This window comes from Notamacropus eugenii, chromosome 2, assembly GCF_028372415.1.
Source record: "Notamacropus eugenii isolate mMacEug1 chromosome 2, mMacEug1.pri_v2, whole genome shotgun sequence".
In the NCBI taxonomy this organism is placed as follows: Eukaryota; Metazoa; Chordata; class Mammalia; order Diprotodontia; family Macropodidae; genus Notamacropus; species Notamacropus eugenii.
The window spans coordinates 133335110-133341109 of NC_092873.1; positions in this window are offsets into that span (position 1 = coordinate 133335110).

Consider the following 6000-nt stretch of genomic DNA (forward strand, 5'->3'; position numbering starts at 1 on the left):
AATCAGACTTTAGTTGCTTTCTGTTTCTTTCTATGGTTAGGTTTTTAAACAAATATCTTTTAAATGGCAGTACTTCTCATCAAAGAGGGGGTTGTATAACTATATGGGGAAGGGGAATGTTGACGCAATTATCACAGTAGAAGAAAAAATAGTAGCTAGAGGAGCTAACTTTAGGCAATCTCTCCTTTGAATTCTTTCAAATATATCAGCGATGACAATAAAAAACATCTTTAGTGAGTGTGTAACTTCTGTTTTATGCTTTAGCATAGATTGTTACAGGATTGTCAGTTAAAGTCACCTCTATGGCAGCAATTTTCAGGTTATTTTCTTATTTTCTTAATATATTCATGGGAGACAGATTGTGAGACAGTCTTTTTAATATTTAGCCATCATCTCTCTAGATATGTAGAGGTATATAAGTGTATGCTATAACTATGTATATAACTATAATTTCAATATCTGTTCATGATTAAATCTAGGGTTTTTGGTCCTTTTGTCTTTCTCAGTGGTGTGACTCACTTTTTTATACCTAATTCACACCCTGAACTGAATAAATAAATTAAAATTAGCCTATATTCATAAAGATGCAAAATGTATTATAGAAGTACAGATAGCAAAAAAATACGATTTCAAAAATACAGGAAACTTCTGAAGGTTAGTAATCCCAGTTTCCCAAACAAGAGTAAAGCAGAAGAGGAATAATTAAAGAGTGGGTTAAATTCAGTAAGTTTTAGTACAAGTTACAGTCATGTAAAAGATCCAAATACAGGCAAAAAGGAGTCAAATTTTCCTTTTTTTCCTGATAATTTGATGTTTTGTTTATAAAATCCTAAAGACTAAACAAAGACATTAAACAGAACATTTGCTATTATTAGCAAAGTTACAAGGAACAAATGGAATCCATACAACAATCAAGAACATCTCTATAAAGTAGAAACAAAGTCCAAAAATTATAATAGGATGGGGAATACAATTTAGAAAAAAAGGTAGTTATTTCATTATTTTGGGGGGGCAGCTAGGGGACCAAACTACTCAGTCATACTGAACACTTGTGTTCCCTTTCAAAATTCTCCTAATAGAAATAAAGACTGAGGGGTTTTTTTTTTGTTTGTTTTTTTAGTTCTCCTGGATGAGCCAGTCCGATATGGAAAAAAAAATAATGAATATCAAAGGTTATTTACTTATTTAATGGTACAGCAAATCAATCTGCTAATGAGATGCAGAGTCAAGCAAAACAACTAAATAAATGTGGGAGAAATCAAAGAAAATTAGGAAAAAGTTAGGAATGAAGGGGACATAGCTTTCAAATCATCAAATTAATTATAAGAGAAGTCATGAAAAGATTGGTTATTGGTTAAAATACAGAAGCAGCTCAATTGAAGATTAGATAAGAGAAAATCAGAACAATTATCTGATGAATTCCAAAACATAAATTACATTGGTAAGAACTGCTTGAAAATTTGGAAAGCAGTCTAAGAAGCTGGGTTGAAACTTATATCTCACATCATGTTCTACAACAAATTCAAAATAAATATTCAAACTCGATAATAAAGGCCATGTTGTTCACACACTGAAAAGCAGAGCAGATCACATACATTTCATAGGTACAGGCAAGATTTTGTTTTCATTTCTTTCCTTCCTCAATTTCTCTTAATTTCCATGTTTGTATTCAAAGATATTTCTCAGCAGTGCTCTTTTCAGCATGAAAGCTTAAAAATGCTCCAATTTAATAATGACCCATTTTTTTCTGAACATATATTTGCATTATATTTTTCGTGGTAAGAATACCAGTAATATTAATGTGGGTTCTTCATGAAACTCATCATCACATATTATATCAGTCTGGAAATAACTCATCACAAGGAGACATTATTTGTAAATATTTCATCAAATAAAATATTTGATCAAATAAAGTAATTTTTATAGTACTTAGTGCTATTCTTGACACATAATAAACACGTTGTTGTGATTCTGATGATCATTACCTTCAGTTACATCTGCCCGGCTAAATGGAGGGCTAGAGGAGAGAGTAAAATGATCCTCTCATAGCTCCCATATAAAGAAGTCTCAGAAACCTAGTCTTCGTCATTTACCAATAGCTGCACTGTTTGGATTTGATTACACTGTCATAATGGTCCTTCACTGGATATCCTTTCTACCACTGCTCTCCATCCTTAAGTTTCATTTTGTAGGTTATCTTCCCATGATAGATTGTATCTTCCCCATTACATTGTTACCTCTTTGAAATCAGGGGTTATATTTTTATTCTTATTTGTATTCCCATAGCTTAACACCTTGTGACACATAGTATGCACTTGATAAATGCTTATCTTATTTATTTGCATTTTAATGGCTTGATTTTTTTAAAAATTCCATTTAGTTACATTTGAACAAAATGATGGTAATCGTGGAGGTCATGGCAGTTTGCTACGCAATTGTGAGTACTTTATTTAACTTTTTTTTCCCCAAAAACCGCAAGTTAAATATCATTCTTTAGCTTTGGCAACCCCAGACTGCAACAACATGATTCCAATTCTGTTCATTCTCTTGCTGCTGGCCCTCCCCTCCCCAGGAGAAATGCAACATCCAGAATGTAGTTTAAGACTATCCTTCCCCCGTATTGTGGGTGGCTCCTATGCCAGGCCAGGAGACTGGCCATGGCAGGTGAGTGTACACTTGCTAGGGTTCCACTCTTGTGGTGGTTCCCTCATTCCCGAGTCCTGGGTCCTCACTGCTGCTCACTGTGTCATAGACAATCAAATTGCGATTGCACCACAGAATTTTTCGGTGATCCTGGGTTTGCACATACTATTTTCAAACCAAAGACAGTGCCAGAATGTAACAGAAATTCTGATCCTCGAGAATTACACCAATGTAGGGAAAGTCTATGATATTGCCTTGTTGCTCCAGTCTGAGCCTGTCAACATCACAGATTCTGTGCAGACCATCTGTCTACCCCGATCCGAACATCACTTCCCCAACGGAGCCTCTTGCTGGTCCACAGGCTGGGGAAACATACATAAATGTTCCGATACTGATGATGCTGAAGGAAGTGGAACTATCTATCCTTGGACCTTTATCCTGTCAGTGTCTCCTAAACTCAAGTGTCCCCTATAATGTATCAGTGGACCTACTACCAGACATTATGATATGTCCTGGCTTTAAGAAAGGTAAGAAAGACACCTGCCAAGGACACTCAGGTGGTCCACTGGTATGTGACAAAGCAGGTTGTAGGATTCCTTTCACCTAGGAACTCCTTGGGTAGAGGGTCTTGACTAGCAAGACCCTCATCTCAGAAGCAATGAATGAAGCAGGAGGCAGGATGTAGGGCAACTCCACTTATTCAGCTGAGAATCAGGGTTTTTAAAGGCTGTAACCACAATCATGTGCAGGCTGAGCTCATCCCATTACTTCACCATCTCATGACTAACCCACGTCCTTGTGTCTGAAGCAAGTAACCAAGCTTATCTAGCTCCTGAAGCTAGTTCCTGAGTTCCCAGACCCAACTTCAACTTTTCTGCAAAGAACATCAGTATCTTCAGGAACATTGGGTTCCAGGGTCAGAGAGAGCTTCTGCCAGGGCTTGAGTAAGCACAAGTTCCACTGGAACAGGCTTTGCCTCAGCTATGGCCTTGATCATAGGACTCGCACTCCCCTGAGCCCTCTATAGCAGGTCAATGGTTCCTGGCTGGAATCACCAGCTTTATTCATGGCTGTGCAAAGAAGAACCATCCTGAGATCTTCACAGCTGTGGCAGCTTATGAGAACTGGATCCAGGAAAAAGTCATTAACCCTTCCTTCCCCAAACAACCCAAGCCAGAATCTGGCACCAGATATGCCAGAAGAAGAAAACTGCACCCTTGCTTTGCCAGAATGTGGGAATGCCCCCCGGGTCACTGGCCCTGGAAGGCTATTGTGGTTACCCCAACATCTCGCTGCCATGGAGTGATGATATCAGACAACTGAATACTTACACCAGACACCTGCTTTCTGGGTCTAGGCCCAGATCAAGACCCTGCCATCTTACAAGTTATCCTCCCATCTGATGGTGGAAGAGTGGTAACAGTCAACCAAATCTTTATAAACGAAAACTGCACAGTGAATTGTGGCTATGACCTGGCATTTTTGGAGATTTATATTGAGAACTCCGCTGACATAAGCTCTGTGTGCTCGCCTGAGCTATATCACTACTTTGTGCCTAGAAGCTGCTGCTATCTGACCCAATGGGGCTCTGGAGATGTATCCTCCTTCAATAATTCTCTCTTGGAACCTGAAATGATGATACCCTGGTGGTGTTATTGCCTCTGGCCAGGAGGGGGAGACAGTTGCTCAGCCTGGAATGAATCTTAGAATCCTGTGTGCTCAATACAAGGAGGAGGAGATTAGCAGCTATTGGTTTGGTAGCCGCTGGTCCCTCCTATGCCAGGAATCTGGGACCTGGTTTCTGGCAAGTGTTTTAGATTACATAGAGAGCAGGGTTTTCTCACCAGTACAGTTTCATCATCGCTGGATCATACTAGCCGCTGACAGTGCTAGACTGGAGTATCAACTGGACTGGAATTGGACTTTTACAGTGGCCAGAAAAGTGTCCCACCAGAACAAAATATGGAGCTTGTGGCCTTACACTATGCACACCAGGAAGTAATAATCCATTACCCTGGATGGCAGAGGTGTATGGGACCAGAGATGTAGTTTGCCTAGGCACTCTGGTGAGCCCTAATTGGGTCCTAGCAGCTGCTCATTGTGTGACGAGACAAGCCTCCACAGCAGGTCTTCAAGTTTACCTGGTAACAGCAGGGTCCCAGGGCTACCAGGTATCCCTGTCAGTCACCAGCATGTGCTTCCCCTCTGATATGGGATCCAGAGCATCCTTAGTCCTCTTGAGACTAGACACCAGGGTTTTGTCCTCCCCCTTTGCCCTGCCTGTTTGCCTCCATTCTGGTTCTTCCCCAACGGATGCGAGATGCATCTTGCTGGGCTGGGAAGACAATACTGCAAACAGAGTTCCCTTGGCTGTTCCAGTCACTCTCTTGCCCTCCTGAAATTTGCTGTTGCCTGTATGATACACTACTGTATGGAACCATCTGTGTCCATTATCACAATGAAAATCACAGATTTGAGATCAACTCAGGATTATCTCTCATGTGTGAAGAAAAAGAGGGCTCCTGGGTCCTGACTGGAATATCCCTAAAGGAAAGCCATGAACTTTTTTTACTCAGTAGGAAGCCAGGAACCATGGATCTTGAACACTGTGGGGAAGGCATCCTTTTTGGCAGAGTCAAAGTTCAGTACAGTCTTGGAGGACACCAGTGTCCTTTGCCCCCTAGACCTGAGTAGTGCTGCAACAGTTCCAAAAGCAGCCCTTGTAATGTTTCTATTTTGATCTCTCTTTCTACTACTCTGAGCAAAAGGGGAGAAAATGAAAATGATCCTCTTTCTCTTAACTCCCCCCCATCTCAAGTCTGCTTCTTACTGGAATGTGCCCAGATCAGTTCCAGGCTGGGCACTTCGAAAGCTTCCCCCCACACACACACACACATCTCCTATGTGACAGTGATGACAAACTGTTCAACCCTGGGTGGCTAACTGGACTTGTGCTCCAAACATAGCTAATTTCAGCCAAAGAATCCTAGGGGTGGAATAAATACCTGGGTAATAAACACAAAGTCGACACTGCAAAAAAAAAAAAATAATAATATCATTTTTAATTAAGACTCTGATGGCTGTTAGTAACATTTGCTTTGAAAGTCATTACATTTGGGCCAAGAACAAAGATGGCAGAGTAAAAAGGTGCACATATACTAGCTCTTCCCCCACAGCCCATAAAATACCTGTAAATAAAGGCTCTCAACAAATTCTAGAACAGCAGAGCCATAGAACAACATAGTGGAGGAGATTTCCAGCCCAGGGTGTCCTGAAAGTCTGATGGAAAAGGTCTGTCACACAGGATGCAGAGTGGAACAAAGCTCAGCCTCGGTCCTGCAGTGTAGGCCTTGGAGG